General features: G+C 45.6%; 1 pseudogene; it reads left to right on the top strand.

Moving 5' to 3' along the window:
* Window positions 1–16834: 16834 nt before the first annotated feature.
* LOC134378983 (gamma-aminobutyric acid type B receptor subunit 1-like) lies at window positions 16835–21673 on the top strand (annotated as a pseudogene).
* The last annotated feature ends 17 nt before the right edge of the window (window positions 21674–21690 follow it).

The following is a 21690-nucleotide window of genomic DNA, read 5'->3' as shown; positions in this document are numbered from 1 at the left end:
GATCTGTCTCTGTATCTGCCAGGGAACACTGGTGCTTCTGGGCAACACCCAGCCCTGGGGGCTGCTCAAGGATCCTCCCATGTCAGATGAGGAAGCTGAGGTCCAGAATTTTTTAAATTAAACACAATCAAGTTGAATCACACTTAGTTTTTCTTGTTGAATGAACTTTATGACAGCCATTTTAACCAAGTGGAACAATTTGGTTCCCATTTGCCGGTGGTTCTCAGCAGCATTCTAAATGGTTGATGTTGCCAAGTCACCACATAAAGAAAGCAACAGTTATAGTGTTATCCCAGAAAAAGTCTTGTGGAAGGAAAATAAACCCTATTATGTTAATATATTTGTGTATGTGACTGTAAGATTTTTAATAGCTTCTTGAAACTGTTGATTCAGTTTCTGACTTACTAATACCACAAAAGTTGAACCAGCTTAGTTAGTCTGTTAATGTTATTCCCTCAGAGAAGGAGGAGGAGTTTGGAAGGAGCTATTAAACTCTGAAGGGATTGAGGCCTTACAGTATGTGAGAGTGGGGTTGAATGTGGATATGTGTGTGTCTACGGGTGTGGTGAAGTAGACGTGGGCACAGAGTTTTTGAGTTAATTATGGTTATCCTCTGGGGTGTCCTTCCAGGATGTAATGTCTTGGAACATTAAAGGGATTTCAACTAGTTCAGTACAGCTTTCTGCCTAACAACCAGGACTATACGTTACTGTATTCATATCACGGTTAGGAAAGCCTCCAGGCTACCAGAAATGGAAGATTTACTTTTTTTTTCTTTTTTGGATATATTTTCAAAATATGCTCATTGTTTGATATATTATTACTCTGAGCATATGGCCTTTATAATAATAATTTTTAAAAAAAATTATAAAACAAGAAAATCTGAAAAAGCGTTTGCTCCTTAGAAATGCTCAATTTCTGAAGGGATTACTAGTTGCTTTGTAACTAGTGCCATCTAATGGTCAAAATAGGTTATTGCTCTGAGGTTGGACACAAAGCAACGGGAAGACACAGGGATGCCTGGAAGTTCTTTGTGGATGACATACCAAAATCACTTACTAAAGTTGTACAGATTTCATACTTACTGAAATAATAATCCACCGATTAGCTCACATCTAAGGACTTGGTGGTATAACACACCAACCTTTGAATGCCAATCAATGAGGGAAATACTAATTTGTGTCCATATGGATTTTTTTCCCCTTTTTTAGCAGCTTGCCGACACAGGGACCTGAACCCTTGACCTTGGTGTTGTAACACCGCCCTCTAACCAACTGAGCTAATTGGCCAGCCCTCAAAATGTCTTTGTATGAATGTATTTGTTTCTCACAATAGTATGTGAGATTAGCAGAACAAATAATTTTACTCCCATTTTACAAATGATGAAATTGAAGGGTTGTGGTGGGCCCAAGGTCAGCCAGGTGATTACTTTCAGAGCAAGACCTAGGACCTTGGACCCCTAGGTTAGGAGGCAGACATTCTTTTCCAGGTGTTTCTGCTGTAGTTGGGGATGGAGATGTGCAGGAACCATAAATTAGTGGTTTCTCTAGCATTTCTGTAGCCTTTTTGTTTTCTATGCTTTTTTATTTGCCCCAACGTGAACTCTATGTGTGGAGAGGTGAATTTTAGCAACAAAGCTAAATTTACATATAATTCATTTCTTTTAAAAAAATTAATCAGACATGTTTTCAAAACTGCCCTGGGGGCCGGCCCGTGGCTCACTCGGGAGAGTGCGGTGCTGATAACACCAAGGCCCCGGGTTCGGATCCCATATATGGATGGCCGGTTCGCTCACTGGCTGAGTGTGGTGCTGACAACACCAAGTCAAGGGTTAAGATCCCCTTACCGGTCATCTTTTAAAAAAAAAAAAAAAAAAAACTGCCCTGGCCTTGCCAGGACAAATGTTGGCCCATGTATTCCAGTAAGGCTATGAGCACTCTGAAGGTCAAACAAAATATGAATTATTTCCAATCAGAAAGGAAGTCTGCACCTTCTGGAATGAGGCCCCTAGCTCAGCCTTGACTTGATGCACTACAAGATGCATATACAGATGTTTAAAATATAAACTTTAGAGAGGAGTTCCGGTCAAGATGGCAGAATAGATGGTCCCCAGCGTCACTCTCTCACACAAATCAACCAATTTACAACTATAAAAATGTAACAACAGCCAAGCTGGGCCCGCTGAAGTTTAGGGGAAGAGGAGGAGAGACCTACAGAGTTCATGAAGGGGGAAAAGCCATGATGAAAGAAAGAAAAAACTGCTTGGAGCATTTTGGGCTGCAGTGGCTTTAAGGCTGGAGCTGCTGAGCACATGGAGCAGGAGCCAGCAGAAGCCACAGCTGTGCCCTTAGGATGGAGTTGCTTGGAGGCAGCAGGGGAGAAGAGGGCCTTGGTGGCCTCCAGGACAGCAAGACCACTGATAGGGTTCCCATGGACCCACGCAGGAGTGAGGAGCCAGAACAGCTGAAAAAGAGGAGGCCTCTGAATAGAGGCCGGTGAGTCATTGCAAGGGACTGGCACAGGGCCTGTCCCATGGGAAGTGTTTGGAGCACCCGTGGTGGGGGAGACGGGCCCACCAGGAGAACACTGGGACACAGCAAGGAAGAACAGCCAATCCACCCACCAATCAGTGCAGGACCACTCAGAGGAGACTGGTTGGGAATACACAATTGCATGGGGTGCAGTTTGATGAAAAAACTCAGGCCCAGATCAGAGTTTCTAAACAACCTAGGTGTACCCGGTCTCAGGAGAGCTGGAAGTACCAATAAGGTCAACCATTAAACCATGAGCTGCGCAGAAAGTCTTCCCTAGGGAAACAGCAGCAAAGCAGCAATTTAGCTCAACCACACAGCTCAAGTACTGGTTCCCACAGGAAGTTCTCCCATTTTAGAAGTAAGCAGAAGACAAAATATTAGTTCTGGCTCAGGCACACCTCCAGTGCCAAGGAGCATGACAAAAACATCACCTCCATGTGGGTGGCCCACCATAGCCACCACAGTAACCATGGCTGCTGCAAAAGTGGCTAGATGTCACAACCACCATGCAGATGGTCTGTCAGCCATTGGAGTGCATTGACACAAGGAGAATCACCAGCAGAGACCAAAGAAAAGAAGAGGATGTCTCTCTCCACAAAGCCCATTCCAGAGTGACAGCACAAGCATCTGCTCTATAATAATATTGGGGGAACTGAACACACCTTTCAGCATTGGACAGATCACCTAGGCAAGAAATCAACAGAATAACCATTACTCTTTCAGAGGGAGAGAAGAAATCTAGGGTTATCAGTGGTAGGAGAGGGGAGCTAGAGGGGGATAGGGAGAGATTGGACAAGGGGCATAAAGAATAAATACAATTTGTAACAATATACATACTAGTAATATTGATTTGATCAACATATGTCAACATTGAATCCCCAAAATATGTATAATCAATTATGATTCAATTAAAAAAAAAAAAGTCATGTTTTCACTTGTAACCTGTGAATAATTTCAACCCAAAGTAAGGAAATGTGATACTTTAATTATTGCTCACAACAAATATATCTATCTGTTCTGAGTTTTAAATAAGAAAGACAGAGCATGACTTTTTCTGGGATAACACTATAACTACATATGCCTTCTTTATGTGGTGACTTGGCAACATCTGCCATTCAGGATACTGCTGATTTAATTTTCTCTTTCTGTATTCCATTTTTTAAATCTGTATACCAGACTGCAGGGACTATGGAGGCTGATACCATGCCTAGTTCATGGGTGTGGTCCCAAAGTGCCCATCATTGTGCCTTACTCCATAAATGTTTATTGAATAAACAAAAAGAGAAAACCACAGCCAGCTAAGTTTCCTTTGCACACCTCTAACACTTTTTTTTTTGGCAGCTGGTCAATACAGGGAGCAAACCCTGGTCCTTGGTGTTACAGCACCACGCTCTAACCAAATGAGCTAAGCGACCAGCCCACCTACAATGCTTTTAATGGTAGTTATGGAAGACGATATCAACAATAATAATTTATTCTTATAAGCCACTTAATAACAATATTAATAAATAGGTAGGAAAAACATTCTGAATACTTTTTCTCTTTCTGAGCAGACTGTTTGACGATGTAGTCTCTTTTTTTCAGGCAAGCATCGCTTTTCCCTATAGATTGGTAATATCTATCAAAATAACAAATTGGTATACTCCTAGGAAGTGATTCTACAGATAAATCCCCGCATGTGGGAAATGATGCATGTATGCAGTTATTTAATGTGCCATTGTTTGTAGTTGCTAAAGATTATAAATATCTCAAGGTTCATCAAGAGGGAACTGATTAAATAAATTATGGGACAGCCATCCAATGGGAAACAATTTAGCTACAATAAAGCAAGAAGAAGCTCCTTATATATTGATATGGGACAATCCCCTAAGTTATAGTACAGTTTAAGTAGCCATAATCTATCCCTGGAAGAATGCATAAAAAACTGATCCTGTCTGTTGTAAGGCCTTGCCAGAACATTGCTCTGGAGTCCATTGTGAGGTGTCTGAGCTGAGACTCAGCCAAGGGCTCTTAAGGGCGCAAAGGGAGATCATCATTTTTTTTTTCTTGTGCACTGTAAACTCTACCATGTAACGTGAATCACTGAGAAGGCTGTACTAATTTATACTTATGCTAGCTATATATAAGTCTTCCAGTTTACTATTTTATTGTCTATATTTGATATTTTCATATTTTTATTTTTTGTGTATTTAGTAACCATTTAGTGAGTAAAAATAGATCTTATTTATTTTGTTTGAACTATTTTTTAATTTTAATTTTTAATTGACACATATTAGTTGTACACCAATGTGTACACCGAGAGAGAGAGAGAGAGAGAGAGAGAGAGAGAGAGAAACACATAAACAATTAGATGCTGGGCTGGCCGGTTAGCTCACTTGGTTAGAGTGTGGTGCTGCTAACACCAAAGTCAAAGGTTCATATCCCTGTACAGGCCAAAAAACAAAAAAAAAAAGGATGCTGTCATGTCTACTTTTCTCAGTTATGAAACAATTTCATAGGCAACCTAATTTAGGGAACTCTTTTAGATGAAGTGAAGCAGCAAAGCATAGGTAAAAAAGAATAGGACTTTATGTAAAAAACAAAACAAAGAAACCTACAATCAAATCTGCTATAATTGGGGCCAGCCCATGGCTCACTTGGGAGAATGTGGTGCTGATAACGCCAAAGCCACGGGTTCAGATCCCTATATAGGAATTGCTGTTTAGCTCACTTGGGAGAGCATGGATCAAATCAAGGGTTAAGATCCCCTTACTAGTCATCTTTTAAAAAAAAAAAAAATCTGCTATGATGTCGTACCAAGCAGTAGCCATTATGAGTGAGCAACTTAACTTCTCTAATCCTTAGTTTTCTTACCTATAAAATGGGAGGAGAAATCTCATACCTGCTAAACTGTTATGAGCCTCAGACAAGGTAAAGTACTCTATAAGCCTGAGACACTGACAAAATATTAGTACTAAAAATTTTATTAAGAAGCCTGGAGCTGCTGAGCACAGGGAGCAGGAGCCAGCAGAAACCGCAGCTGTGCCCTTTGGATGGAGTTGCTTGGAGGCAGCAGGGGAGAAGAGGGCCTTGGTGGCCCCCAGGACAGCAAGACCATTAATAGGGTTCCCGTGGACCCACACAAGAGCAAGGAGCCAGAACAGCTGAAAAGGGAGAGCCATTCAGAGGCTGGTGAGTCATCACAAGGGACACAGGGCCCATCCCATGGGAAGTTGTTGGGAAAATATAGAAAAATGGTCAGGGCCCCTCAGATGTTCAGAATCTTGCTGAGCATCTAATATAAATATTCATGTGCACCCAGGTGTTCCTTGTTTATTGTCTAATGTAATTGCATATGTGCACCTGGGTATTTTGAGTTATGGACTTGAGTATAAAGGACTAATGGCTCTGATACACTGAGCTTCTCAGGATGCTCAGGGAAGCTACTAGGGTGGCTGCTCCTAACTCTGAATAAAGCCTGTTAAGTTTTTACCCATGGCTCCCAGGACCTTTTCCTATTACCTGCTCATAGACCTGCATGTGGAGTGTTTGTAACTCAGTCTGTACAATGGGCTTGAGGGGTCTGTGAGCCTTAGCTGTAGCTTTACAGAAGTGTTTGGGGCATGGGCAGTGAGGGAGATGAGCCCACCAGGAGAACAATGGGATAAGGCAAGGACAGCCAATCCGCCCACCAGTCAGTGCAGGACCACTCCGAGGAGACTGGTTGGGAATGCAGAATTGCATGGGATGCAGTTTCATGAAAAAAATCAAGCCCAGATCAGAGTTTCTACACAACTGGGCTGCACCAGGCCTCTGGAGAGCTGGAAGTATCTATAAGGTCCACCATTAAACCCTGAGCTGCACAAAAAGCCTTCCCTATGGAAACAGCAGCAAAGCAGCAATTAAGCTCTACCACACAGCTCAAGTAGTGGTTCCCACAGGAAGTTACCCCATTTTAGAAGTAAGCAAAGGTCAAAAAAATAGTTCTGGCCCAGGCATACCACCAGCAACTCAGGCTGCCAGGGGATCTGAGGTATGGAGCGGGACCAGACTCCCAGCCCATAATCATGCACACCACCAGTGCCTTGGGGCCTGCCTAGGAACCTGAGGCTTGAAGCCAGGGACCAGATCCCCTGCCCACACCCAGGCACACCACAAGCATCTCGGGGCCCTACCCAGGAGCCCGGGTCATCGAACTGGGGACCAGACCCCCCACCCACAATGAGGCACACCACCAGCACCAAGGAGCATGCCAAAAACATCACATCCATGTGGGTGGCCCACCATAGCCACCATAGTAACCACGGTTGCCGTGAAAGTGGCTAGACATCACAACCACCATGCAGATGGTCCACCAGCCACTGGAGTGCATTGACACAAGGAGAGTCACCAGCAGAGACCAAAGAAGAGGATGTCTCTCTCCACAAAGCCCATTCCAGAGTGACAGAAGAAACATCTGCTCTATAATAATATTGGGGGAACTGAACACACCTTTCAGCATTGGACAGATAATCTAGGCAACAAATCAACAGAATAACCATTACTCTTTCAGAAGGAGAGAAGATCTCTAGGGTTCTCAGTGGTGGGAGAGGCGAGGGAGGGGGATAGGGAGAGCTTGGATAAGGGGCATAAAGAATATGTACTATTTGTAACAATATACATACTAGTAATATTGATTTGATCAATATAGTCAACATTTAATCCCCAAAATATGTATAACCAATTATGATTCAATAAAAATAAATAAATAGATAGATAGATTAAAAAAATGTGTAAGTAAAAAAAAAAAATTTTTATTAAGAGAGAGGACTAGATGGAAGATGGAAGACAGAAGATGATCCAGGCCTTGAAACAGGGAGACCAAGAAACGAAGTGTTTGCATGTAATTTTACAAATGTAGGAGGCACTCATTGAATGTTTGTAGTTGATTTAGAAAACAAAACATGGAGTCTTTCCAGTTTCCCAGACCAGAATGAATACTTTCTCATCGTCCTCCACCAGTCACAATGAGGAAAGCCCCAGGTCAGAATCAGCAAGCTAAGAGGTCCTGCCTCCTTTTCCCTTCACAGCCTCCTCTCTGAATCCTTCACTTGTAGTCCTACATCCTCACCGTCTCTGGACCTGCTGCCGCAGCAGCCCTGAAATGATCAGGAAGTACCCAGAAGCATCCGCTCCAGGGTCTAAGCATTTCTCAGCCTTTCAGTGACTCACTTTCCTCCTTCTCTTTCTTTTTTTTTTTTTTTTTTTTCTCACTTGGGTGGCTGGCTCGTATGATTGACCTTGGTGTTGCCAAACTTTCCTCATTCTTAAGTGGGGATAATAATATACCTTTCCTGGTGCTGTTGTGGGGATTAAGTGAGACAGTAATGCATGTGAAAGTACCTAGCCCACAGAGGTTCTCAAAACTAGTTAGTTCCAGTGTTCTATAGCACTGTGGGGTGACTATAGTTAACAGCAATATACTACTGTATAATTTCAAATAGCTAGAAAAGAGGATGTTGAATGTTCACGACACAAAGAAATGACAAATGTTGGAGGCAATAGATATGCTAATTACCTTGATTCGATCATCTCTCTCTCTCTCTCTCTATCTCTCTCCCTCCCCCCCTCCCCCCCTCTCTCTGTCCTTTCTTTCTCTCCTTCAAGCAAGGAAACATAACCCTCACTCCCTCTTTGCTCTTCTTCACCAAAAATAAGTATAAAAAAGACAATTTGTAAATAAACATGATAGACTATAGGTGTACCTCACAGTATGATTTAAAAATGTTCTTATAGATGATGTTTTTATAAGTAGAACAATTCATACTTCATTAGATAAATCTGAAGTCTAAGTAGATTCTATTATAAATCCTTTTGAAATAAAGCAATTCTATTTCTAATTTATGGATATATTTATTGAGCTCACCTGAGAAAAGATATATCCACCCCCACCCACCATAAATGAAAGCAAACCAACCCTCTGAAAAAAAATCCCCAACTTTTTATTCTCTAAGGCTGAAATAGCTGTAGGGTAGTATTTGGAGATACTGTGACCCCTCAGCGCCCGGAGAAGACAATCACTCAGGGGTTACAATGAAGAGAAGTGGTGTAGGAGCCCATTCTAGTCGTACGTCTACTTTGAGCCATTTCATCCTCCTCTCTGACCTGTTAGTTCATCCATACTCCCTCTCCCACACTAACCACCAGCTTAATTTGTACCTTTTGGTCATAGACCCCTAGAGTTAGAAGCCACGATGCCCCCAACCCCCTTAGTAACATATTGGTAAGAAGCTAACAAATTCAGGGATACTTTCTTGGTATATTCCTCCTGCTATTTTATGTTTTCCCCATGGTGACTTCACTTGCATTGTGTATAGGGAGGCAGACTTCAGACAGGGTATCAGTTCCAGGATTCAGGGCATCAAGCACAGGAGGAGGATGAAAGAAGAGACCCTGTCCAGCCTAGGCTGCTGGCTGCTTGACAGCAGCCAGGGAAAGCAGGGTAACCAGTCCTTCTAAGGTCCATCAGATCATATCTCCCTCTTTTTCTGCCCCTCCCCCCATTCATCCTACTCATAATTGTCCAGGCAGAATGAAAGTTTGCTCCAGATACAGGTGGTCCCTATTTCATAGCAGGATCTTGGGATAAGACGAAGGAGAATGGTCCTTGGAAGGGCACTTTCTTAAGAGTAGCAAGAAGACTGGTGAGGTCTTCCTAGTGATGTCTGGTACTAGTAGTCTGACTTGGGCCACCATTAGCACTGCCACATGGAGTAGAACTTGTGCATGTACCAGAGATTATAGCTGTAATGCTATCAGAGGACTCACGGGTGGTGGGGGTTTCACACAGTCCTGCCAGGCCTGATGTTGGTGAGGAAGCTTCAGTTTGCTAATGGTAAGGTCTACTGGGCAGTAAAGTAAGGCTACTGGGCACACTAACATCATGGACAGAAAAATGACAGCACCTACAAATAGGGTCAGTGAGCAAAGATATTGCTGAAAGGGAACATCCAGATAAACAGTGGAGAAGTCTTTCTGCAGAGGGCCTGTGGCCCAGACAAGGCTGCCTGCTCCATGGCAGGGCGAATCTACTTCTAACAGAAATCGTATTCCGGTAATGCTTATCCTAGTGGTTTCATTCACAGCAGCTCTGATGATACACAGAGAACACGCAGGAAGACAAACCCCTAGGTGCCTTGGGGATTCTTCCTTCAGCAGGTCATTGGGTTGAGCAGTGTCTTTGGAGTCTGTGTTCTCATCTCGGCTTATTACATGTAAGACATTGGGCAGATTATTAAACACACTTGAGTTTCAGTTTTCAAAGTGAAAATAATAATATCTATGTCAGAGAATGTTCTAATGAGCAAGTGAGACCATCTAAGTAAAGCACACAGCCCAAAACTTGTTATAGTAAAATAAATGCTATTATTATTATCCTGTAACTGACAGGGTGGAATGACTTAAATGTGTGTAGAATGTGTCACTATTAGGGCCCATGGACCAAAACATGCCATTTCACCAATACCTAGAAGGTCTTTGACAAACAACAGAGAACTTTAGGAGATTAATAGCCTTGGAAACTGGTGTGATAATTCTGTACAGTGGAGTGAAAACTAATCTTTGAGTCAGAGAATGTTTTTGTTGATTGATCTTTCGTTAAGCTTCTAACCAGGTGGCAGGCACTGCATAGATCTTGAATTGGGGATAAAATGAGCAATCTATTCAGTGTCCCTGCCCTTACAGAGCTTATGGTGTGGTCAGGAAGTCAGATATTAAATAAATTATTCTATAATTATTTTAATTACCACTGAGATAAGTTTTTTGAATGATGAATACAGTATGCTATGAGACTGGCTAGTGGGATGGCAGGGGCAAGGGGTCTGAGTCTGGGGAAATCAGGGAAGGCTTCACTGAGGAGGTGACATCTAAGCTGTTACTAAGGAGAAGAGGAGCACTCATCAAGGCAGAAGGAACTAGGTGTGCTTGGTATCTGAGATGAAAGTATTTGAGCAAGTTTAAAAAATTTTAATCTGGCCAGCCTGGCTGAAGCATTTTGCTGCTGGAGCATTGAGAATGAAAGGGACCTGAGACCTGGGTTTGAGACCCAGCTCTGGTATTCACTGGCTGTGCGCCCTTGGGTAGGTCATTTAAACTTTCTGAGTTTTCTCATCTAACAAATAAAGATATTACTAAACAGAAATAGTTGAAAGAACTGAGAGATAACATGAAAATTCTTTGTAAACTATGCACCAATAGGGTACTCTGTTTCTGTGCAGATCTAAGTGTAACAAATACTGAAAGCATCTGAAGGTGTGTATGAGTCATGTCAGCTCTTTAGAACTTCAGAGTGATAGTTTGGAAAGACAGGGAAGGAAGAGTAAACTCAGCAGGTGTTTGTTTACTCTCACTTGCTAAAAGCAGAGCTTGCTTCATATCTGTCTTTGGCTTTCCGCTGTGCTAGGATTCACATGGTTTGTATGGTTCTCTGAACCAGGGCAGGGTCTGATCTGCTGTAATAGGGTTATGGATATGGACTTGGTCAGGTTTCTATACGGAACCTTTATAGCATCCTCGCTGGCATTTTTATGGTATTTTCATGAACAGAATTTCTAGTCCGTTGCCTCAGTTTTGTTCATTTGACTCTTAAAATGCCTATTTGTAAGTATCTTCTCATGTTTATAAGCTTAGTTCCACATATCCTTTTCTGTAATTCCAAAGTTCACAATAACCTGAAAACCAAAAATTTTGCTTCTAACTCATTTGGTGGTGAAACCTGGCCTGATCTGCATTTATTTTGTGGCAAAATCAGACATGATGCTATTTATAGTCTTTACGTACCCCACCTAGTGTGAATAGTCATATATTTAATGAAGAAATATAATTGTGCTTATTATGGTCTTTAGACCTGCATACACATATTAAATGATGGATTTTTCAGAATTTTGTAGCTTCTAATAGAAAAATCTGGGTGATGTGTTTTTTTACTCTCAGTATTATAACCAAATTAGAAAGTATGCTTTGAATAAGTGAACAATCCTCATAGGTACCTGAATTAAACATAATAGAAGAGACAAATCTATTGCAGCAAAATGAATAAATGAACAAAAATCTTACCAACCAGTTACATGCACACATTATGGTACATGTGCTTTTTTATTAGTATGAATAATTATGTATAGATATTCATACTGGTATATATTTAATTATATATATTTAATTAAACATAACACTTTTTTATTTTGAAATCTTTAAAAATATAATTCTTTCACAGTTCCAGGAATATGAATGCTCACTAAATTTGTGTTTGTGACACCTGAACCTTTTTTAAGTCTGTTAATCTGACCTCATATATACTTTAAAAGAACAAATAAACAAGCTTACTATTTTCTTTTTGGTTGTGTAGGTTAATCTACCATTTAATTACATAGTGCTTATTCATTTATTAAATATGGGCTTACTTATGGTGAAATTATTTATCATGGCAACTTTGTAATCTGATTATTGGCTCTGAACACCCGTGAGTCTACCACTACCTCAAGGCATCTTACAGGTAGGGGAGGTGAGCACTAGAACAGGTATTCACAGTGTGGCTTTTTTATCTCATTGAAGTTTTGTGAATTTCAGACTGGACTCACCTGTACATGCCAGTTAAAGGCTTAATAGACATAGCTTTGTAATTTTCCTCCTTCCTTTTACTGGCACAAAGAACCAAGGCCAAAAGTGTCAAGAATGTACAACAAAACTAGAATTGTGTACAGGAAGCAATAGAGAGGGTTTGTTAAAGATTTTCTCTCATCTACTTCCTTTCTTTTGGGCCCAGTGATTCTGAGTGCCAACTCCCACCAAGAAAGGAGGCAGGCTGGCCGGTTAGCTCAGTTGGTTAGAGCATGGTGCTGATAACACCAAGGTCAAGAGTTTGGATCCCAGTACTGGCCAGCTGCCAAAAAACAACAACAACTAAAAAGAAAATGGTTTTATCGTGGGGGCTGGCCGGTTAGCTCAGTTGGTTAGAGTTCAATGTTATAACACCCAGGTCAAGGCTTTGGATCCCTGTACGCTGCACAGGCCAGCTGCCAAAAAACAAAACAAACAAACAAACAAACAATCAAAAAAAACACCCTAAACAAAAGCTAGGGCCAAACAGGAAAGTTTTAGTAATATTAAAGTGTGACAGAAAGGGTTAAAGCCAGAGTGAAGCCCAGAGTGTAAATAACTTTACGTTTGAACTTTAAACCTTTGCCCCTTACATTTTTTAAACAGGAAAAACCGTGTAGGACAGAAAACCCTCCCTGAAGATAGGTCTTTCACTCCAACATGTGAGGACATGGACATCTTTATTTTTTGACAGTTTTTTTTTTTTAATTGAAACATAATTGATGATACCTATGTGTGGGATACAGATTTGAATATCATACCTGTGTACAATAAGTGATGATAAAATCAGGACAATTAGTACACTCAGGGACTAGATATCTTCCCTTCAGTACAGCCTCAGGAGAGAAAACAGAAGGAACTGCAGCTCGATGTTGGATAGAGAATGCCTTGGGGTGGGAGCTGGCTGAGAGCAGCTCCTGAAAACTAAGCCTCTGAATGTAGTGGAGAGAATCTGGGAATGGGCTAATGGACTTGGCTTCAAATATTGGCTCTGTCAATTTTATAGCAATGTGACCTCTGATTTGCTTCTTCTTCTCTCTAAATCACAGTTTACTTTGCGTGTTGTGTGAGAATTAAATTAGACATGCACCTAGCATCTAACTGATCAACAATACATTGAGCTACTTTGGTTAATATGTTTTCAGAGCTTCCGGGGTGTTAAGTTCTTGATTATATGTTCTGAAGGGTGGGAAGAAAATAAAGCAGAAGAGAGGAAAGAGAGTGGAAGAAAAATATGGGAAGTAAAATGAACAAGAACATTGGTCATTCTTAGGTAATTTGAGTAGGAACTCCACCATTTTCATGAAAAATAGTCAAAAACTGCAAAAGGAGATGGTGTTGCCAAGGGCACAATTGTACAGAAGTGAGGGAAGAAGGGTGGGATCAAGGCCAGGGAACTTTCCAGAGGAGAGAAATTTTGTGCTTGATGTAGAAGGAAAATAAGGAAGTGGATTGGCTTTGGGGAGGGTGGAGTTAGGATACTCAAGCAGTGGTGGTGGAAGGATCTCAATAAATGCCCTGTGGAATAGGGCCAGGAATCCTGGAAGTGATGCCGAAGGATGAAAGGTGTGAAAGGAGGAAGGTGCAGCTACTGGTGGTAACAGGTGAGCAGTTTGTATAGTGAATATAATGGGAACCCCTGTCCACACCCTTAAATGCCTCTGCCCGAATGAATAACAAACAGATGTTAGCACTACCGATTCAAATTGCTTAGGAAGGTTTTAAGAACAACTCTAAAAAATGGTTTATAGAGGTTTACACTTGTTTAAAATTTGAACTGAAGTTGAACAATATGACCAAACAAGTGACACAATAATTCATGGCCCAGAGGCAATCACTGTTAACATTTTAATGTATTTTCTTCCAGCTTTTAAGCATAAACAGTTATACACATCTTTTTTTCCTCAAATTCTCATATTTCCCCACGTCAATGTCGTTAGATCCTCTTTTAAACGTGTTTTTGTAACTATTCCTTAGAATTGATACTTTCCAATTTACTGAATCAATACTTTGTGATTTGGACATTAAGGTTGTTTTTCTATCTGATTTAGCATCAGCGGTGTGGCAATAAATACTATTGAGATAACTTTCAGTTTCATAAATTTTTCTTTTCCAGGGGTGTCCTTTCCTTCCATACCCCTTATTTCAGGCAGGTCTTCAGGAAAGCCAGAGATAAGATTGGGTAGATTTACCAGAAAAGATTAGGTAAAGATCTTTTTTTTAAAAAAGATGACCGGTAAGGGGATCTTAACCCTTGACTTGGTGTTGTCAGCACCACGCTCTCCCAAGTGCGCTAACTGGCCATCCCTATATAGGGATCTGAACCCGTGGCCTTGGTGTTATCAACACCACACTCTTCCAAGTGAGCCACGGGCCAGCCCCAAGTAAGGATCTTGAGAACTTGTTTGTAGACTCTTTGGAATGAACCTGCTCAGATACGTCCCTACAGTAGGGCCCTGCTAGGTCTGGGAAGGGTGTCCTCTGAGCATACAGTCTTGCCAGGAACTCACAGGAGCACTGAGAGAGGGTGTCCCACCGGACAGACAGATGGACCAGCCTATAGACTAGGCACAGAATCAAGAAACTCTTCTTCTCCAAGCAGTCCAGGAAACTTCTCATCTTCATGATGCTTCCTAGTGTTACTGACTTTATTTTAGTTGATACCCAATTTTTGGTTCTGCCCTGCTGAGAGGACAGGACACTCGGAGGAGGGGTAGTTTTCATTTTGAGTGGTTAGAAATCCTGCCCCACTCTCTTTTCTCCCTCTCTTCTGCTAGTTTCCTAGCTCAGTGATTCTTAGTCACTCCCTAGGGAACATTTTGAAAATTTGTGGGTTTTCTTGTTGCAATTATAATGGGGGGGCACTATTTACATTTATGGCAGGGCAGTGGTATAAAATATTCTTTAAAGCACAGCCTACACAATGAAGACTTGTCCCTCATCCAGATTCTCAAAAGTCCCCTAGGACATTCATGTAGGTGAAAACCTGTGTTTAATTATCTGAGCCTAGAACTTCACACAATTTTTAAAAAAAATGGGTTTAATATACAATGAACTTTCTAGGAATGCAATTACAGTTCTGTGTAAATTTAGGAGAGATTGACTTTGCTGCTAAGAGTTGTTCAACATTTCACTAAATCACTTCATTAATGGCAACATGCTGGAGGTAGCTGAGTCACCAACTCGGCACCTGTATCAGCTTGTGTTTGTAGCAGTTCCAGCCCCAGGATTCTACGGACAGGTGCAAGAATCTGCCTACTTCGTTACGACTTCTAGTGTAGTCAGGCCTAGCCAGCCACACAATAAAATACTGTTTATGTTATTTTATTACAAATTACTTTTTAAAAATTTCACATTTATATTACAGTGAAGCATTTTGATTTTTCTAAAAGTTATGTGTGTAGGTAGGTTATATCACCTATGAATTTCAATTCAGGTTACTAAAGCGGTCATTACAAAATATTATAAAAAAGAGCTGAAGATTGAGAACCTCAGTTCTAGTCAGTCTCGCAGTACTTGGCTTTTTCTCACCTTTTATTTCAGGACAGGCCAGAAGGAGTTTTTTGGTTTTTTGGTTTTTCTTCAGGATACCCTTGACTCCAATTCCAGCCCAAACTCAGGTATGTGAACAACCACAACAACAACATACACACCCTCCACTTCCAGAGGATAGCCAGGAGCCTCCCGAGCTGTCAAACGGCCTGCACTTCCCACTGCCATTAAAACTTCCAGTTCGCCCTCAGTCAATCAATACTGCTTGCTCGGCCCTTTTGGAGTATAGAAGACAATACTGGCTCCTGTCCACGTGGAGATTCCTTTTTTCTCTTGCCCTTTTTTTTTCTTCTTTTCCTCCTACCTCAATTTCTCTCCTCGATGCCCCTTCCCCGTCTTTTGCTTCCAGTCCGCTCTGCACGTTCCCTGCACGGAGCGGGCGAGGAGCATGGCTGCTGGACCCGGAGCCGCTCTCGCCCCCCAGCCCCCCGTCCCCTCTGACCCTGGCTTCTCCTCTCTCTCCCCCGGTCTCAGTTCCCCTCCTAGCCCTTGGTCTTGGCCTCCCTCCTCTCACCCGGATCCAGGGCTGCTCTGTCTTTGTGCAACCGTCTTTCTCCACCTTCATCCCAGACTCCATGCCTCAACGCCGGCTCCCCTGCCTTTGGCTGGGGTCCCCTCGCCCCCACCCCAGTTTCCAGTTGTCTTGCCCCCAGCAACGCAACCTCGGCAGTGCTCGGTCCCCGCCGGTGTGTGGGGTGCACCGGTGTCTCCCTCTCTCCTACTTCTCAGCCCCGAGCCTGTCCGCTGCCCGCCCCCTGGCGCTGTGGGCGGTCCAGGGCGGGGCCGGGATCCGGGGCGGCTCCCGGGGCTCGGGTTGTGGGAGGTGCCCTCTCCCCGGTCTCCCCGTCTCTTCCCCCCGCCCTGTCTTCCCCTGCACCCTCCTTCTTCCCTCCGCCCGGGAGCTTTCCCCGGTCCCCGGCGCCGCCTCCTTCCCTCCCGGCTCCCTCGCTCCCGCGGCCGCGCCGCCCCGGGGAAGGAGAGACAGGGGTGGGGTTTGGGGGAAGCAAGAGAGGAGGGGCGAGACCCTGGCCGAGCCGGAGCCCGGATTCGAGGGGAGGAGGGACGGGCGGAGAGGAAAGGTGGAGGAGAGAGGAGGGGGGAGCGGGGAGGAGCGGCTGGGCCTGGGGCCTTGAGGCCCGGGGAGAGCCGGGGAGCTGGGCCGGCGCGCCGAGGTAAGAGCCAGGGCCCCGGGGAAGCAGGGCTTGGAGAGGGGCGCGCGGGGGAGGGCCGGCGGGCGCAGGGCCGAGCGGGGGGACCGGGGGCTGGGGGAGAGGAGGAACGGCGGGGATGGAATCGGGGAGCGATGAGGCGGCCGATCCTGGGAGCGTGGGTAAGCCGGGTTCGGCGTGCCGCGGGGGCCGGGGGAGAGGAGGTGGTGAGAGGTGGAGTCCCGGGAGGGTGGGGGGCTGAGGGAGGCAGGAGGAGGGTGGGGACAGGCTTTCTCTCCTCCTCTCCCCCCACCCCGCGCGGGGCTCCGCCCCCGCCTCCTCCGCGGGGCGCTCTCCACGTCCCCGGGCTGAGCCGGGTCGGATCCCGCGAGGCGACTGGGGGGAGGCCGGGCCGCTTCTCCGGGCCGCGCCGGCGGGGCTCGGTCCGGTCCTCACGGCCGCCTCTCACTCAGATGCTGCTGCTGCTGCTGCTGCTGGCGCCACTGTTCCTCCGCCTCCCGGGCGCGGGCGGGGCGCAGACCCCCAACGCCACCTCGGAAGGTGCACTCTTCTCCGGCGACCTCGGGCCCTCCTCCACCTCACTCCCCGCTTCCCTTCATTTCCTCATTTCTGGTCCCCATCACTATCCCGACAGCCCTACATAGCATCCCGGTGGCAGCCCCTGTGCTCGGCCCCACTTTACTACTCCTGACCTCCTTTCTGTCACCCCACATTACTACCCAGCACCCCTTTCTCTGCCCCACATTACTACACTACACCACCTTTCTGTGACCCGGCGTTGTCGTGTCAGCCCTATCCCCCTTTCCTGGCCCTACATCACTACCTCATTTATTCCTCACTTTCCTTGGTCCCACTTGGTTGCCCAGATGGTCTTATACGGCCCCCCTCCTCTCATACTAATTCAACTCACATATCCTCATTTAGCCTTTTTTTCCCCCAAGCTCCATCCACATACCATACCCTTCACAATTTCTTAATTACTATTCTCCATCACCCTCAACCAGCACCCTCCCCTCCCCACTTGTGGGCTCTCTCATCAGCTTTAATCCCAGCGCATTACTCCCTGTCCTTTAGCCCAGGGTTCTGTCCGCACTCCCACCCTCTAGTACCCCAGCCCAGCCTCTCGGTCCCCAGCCTGCCCATTAGCCACGCCCTCCTCTCCCCTGCCTCCGGCTGCTGAGTCTGCCTTTTCTTCTTTCCCACCATTCCTCTCTGTCTGCTTCCCCCACTCGCCCCTCAGGTTGCCAGATCATACACCCGCCCTGGGAAGGGGGCATCAGGTACCGGGGCCTGACTCGGGACCAGGTGAAGGCTATCAACTTCCTGCCTGTGGACTATGAGATTGAGTATGTGTGCCGGGGGGAGCGCGAGGTGGTGGGGCCCAAGGTCCGCAAGTGCCTGGCCAACGGCTCCTGGACAGATATGGACACACCCAGCCGCTGTGGTGAGTAGCTTCGGGAAGCCCCTCCCTTCTTCAAGACCATTCCTTTTTCTGCCTCAAACTTAGCATTCCTGCTTGCAGGTCAGCACTTTAAATCCAGTGTAACAAAGATCACAAGTACATTTGTTGCATGACTACTATGTAAGAGGGATTTTGCTGTGTGCAGTTGGAGGTCGTAAAGATAGCAGCATGCACATTTCATTTTATCCTCCCTTTATTGGGCCACTGATCACTGGATAAAATAACTTTGATTATTCATCTTATGAGTTATTCACTTTTAGGATAACTAGTGGCAGATTATGCCAGAAATTCTAAAATGATTTCATCATATCTTTGGATACCTCTGTCTCCAACCTGGAGACCATATGCCCAAGAAACAAAAGCCAGTTTAATATTAATATAAGACAACTATAATAAGAAAAGCAAATTTGATTGTGCATCCAAAGTTATATACATCTACACATTTCAAAGCCAGAGAACCACCCACTGTAAGCTTTGAAGAGATTTCATTTTGTGTGCTTATAGCTCCATCTTGGGTTCCTGCAATGGAAATGCTTTTTCTGTTTTTCTTTTGGGAATGTGTGGATGCTTGCAGAGTTAAGGAGGAGTGGAAGGTAGGAAGTCGAATCCTTTTTACACTTTTTCTGTAGAGCAGGATGCTTGCAGACCCAAACCCAAACCTGAGCCCCCTGCTCTCCTAGGGGAAGGAGCTTTCTCCAACTCGCCTCTCTTCTTGTTTTCCTGTCTTTCCACAGTCCGAATCTGCTCCAAGTCTTATTTGACCCTGGAAAATGGGAAAGTTTTCCTGACGGGTGGGGACCTCCCAGCTCTGGATGGAGCCCGGGTGGATTTCCGGTGTGACCCCGACTTCCATCTGGTGGGCAGTTCCCGGAGCATCTGTAGTCAGGGCCAGTGGAGCACCCCCAAGCCCCACTGCCAGGGTGAGGGGAACAGCTGCCCACATGCAGCCAATGAGGATGCTTGTGCAAGGGTGGGAGTGGGTTGGGAATGGATGGTGGGAAAGGATGGGGTACTATAAAAGTGTGGGGGAGGGCCTTGGAAAGGTGGAGGTGAAAGCCCAACTCTTCCCTCCATCCATCTGCCTCAAACTTCCTCCTGTAGTTCTCAGTTATACTTTACCCACGTTGGGGACTTCCTAACTTTACCTTTCTCTTTGTATATCTTCTTCTGCCCCCAATTCTTGGGCTTCACATTTTCTCTTTTCCTTTATGAATCTCACCCTCCTTCACCTTCTTAAGATTTAAAAAGTCCAATTTTCCCTAGATTCATTCCCTTTCTCTAAACTTAAACTTTATATGCATCACCTTCTTCTAGAATTGATCTCTCACCATTCACTATATAACTGAATTATTATAAAGACTCAGAGATAAATCATACATTGCATTTAGAAAAAATGACTAGAGGAGATCTGGGAGTGGAAATGTATAGGGTAAAAAGACTTAAAGTTGGAGACAGAATTATCAAAACATTAGGGACAATCTAGATGTACGGCAGGAAGAGAACAGTTCTTTTCTATACCTCCCAGACAACTTCCATTATTTCCTAAGGGAATCTGTATCAGGTCTGTCTACTACCTTTTTGCCATCTACTGCTGCAAACTTCTCCCTTTTGTGGGTACCCAAACTCTCCCTCTGCAGTCTTCTTTTCTGGGATTCCGTCATCCCATTTCTATGCCTTATTCTTCCTCTACCCTCACAGACTCAGGATCCTTGGGACTGATTTTTCTCACTTAATAAATTATTCTGCTTCTAGTTTACTATAGCATTCTGAAAATTGGGGGCCCAACCAGGGGTGGATTTACTATGAAGCTAATGAAACTTAAACTTTAGGGTTTCTCACAATTTCTAAAAATTGCAAAAACAAGATTTTAACAGGAATTACTTAAAGCCAATTGTATTTGAAAATTTTTCTCTTGAAGACCGATCCCCAGATTTTGTAATATTCAGGCTCTACAAAACCAGGCTCTGTCCCTGCCTTAGCTGGTGGCACTCCTGTCTCAAATTCTATTGTCCTATGAAAAAGAAAAGAAGAAAACCAACAAGTCCTGACCCCCAGCCCCACCTTGCTCTTATCCCCAGGCACCTTCCCCTCAGAAACGCAGGCTTCTGCCCTCCCCGGTCTTCGGCATGGACAGGTGTGGGAGGGGGCTGGGGATCAGGCCAGGGAAGCTGGGCACCAGTGGTAACTCTTCTCTGATCCCGTCTTTCCTGCTGCCAGTGAACCGAACGCCACACTCAGGTGAGATCAGAAACCCGTATCGTGTGCACTGCCATCCCCTCACCCTTCACTCTTCACCCTCCACCCCCGGGAATTCTGCCCTCACGATATGGGTGTCGTCCTTCTCCCACCTTCCCCGACTCGCCCCACTTGGCGGACGTCCCCTTCTCTCCCTACCTGTTTCCTGCCTCCAGTCCCGGTTTTCCGCGGGGCTGCGGTCCCTCCCTGTCCCAGCTCGGCTGCACTTCTCCTGGTTCCACCTCCTCCCAGACTCTGCCTCGCGGCCAAATGGCAGAGCCCCAGCAGGGGGCGGCAGGGTGCTGAGAGACCCTGAGCTTGCACCTCGTCTTCCCCTATGGGGCTCCTGCCGACCTTCTCCGGAATCTTTCCTTTCCTGCCCCCTTCCTGGGATGTCACCTAACGGACTCCATCAGCCCATCCCACCTATCTCGGCCCTGGCCAGGCCTCTCACGCTCCCTCCTTCAGCTTTTCCCCATCTCCTTTCCTTCCTTACACGCCTTCTCTTCCCTTCCCTCGTTCTTCCGTCTACCCAGCCCGCGCTCCCTTCCTCTGTCCCCATCACTCCCGCCTACACCGCTTCCCCCTTCCTCAGCCCCCACTCTCTCTCAACCCTCAGCTTCACCCCATCTATTCACACCCCCACTCCAGATGTCAGGCGCCAGCCCCTTTTCTCTCCTGTCCCCGCTCTTGTCCTTCCCTTCTCCATCCCTGGCTTCTCAGTGCTTCAGCCTCCCGCGGCTCCCTCCGCCGCCCCGCCCTCCTGGCACGCCCCGTCCCCTCTTTTCTCCTCCCCTAGTGTCCCCTTAGGTGGGACCCCTCCCTTCCCCGTGCATTTCTTTCTCCCACGAGGCTACGTCCTCTCTCCCTTCCCCTCCCCTCCCACTGAAGTCCCCACCTCGGCGCTCGTTTCCATCCCCACCCCTCCCCCTCCCTCCCCCAGCCCCCGCCCGCCCCCACCCCCTCCCGCCGCCGCGCGCCGCCCGTGACGTCAGAGCCCCCTCCCAGCCCCGCTTCTCCTCCTCCTCCCCTCCGTCGGTCAGTCAGTCCGCGAGCAGAGTCCGCGGTGGCGGTGGCTGTGGCGGGAGCCGGAGCCGCGGGGGCCGTAGGAAGCCAACCTTCCCTG

Source organism: Cynocephalus volans, chromosome 5, assembly GCF_027409185.1.
Source record: "Cynocephalus volans isolate mCynVol1 chromosome 5, mCynVol1.pri, whole genome shotgun sequence".
Taxonomy (NCBI): domain Eukaryota; kingdom Metazoa; phylum Chordata; class Mammalia; order Dermoptera; family Cynocephalidae; genus Cynocephalus; species Cynocephalus volans.
Note: the sequence above shows the minus strand (reverse complement) of the source record. Positions and strands in the feature narration are given on the sequence as shown.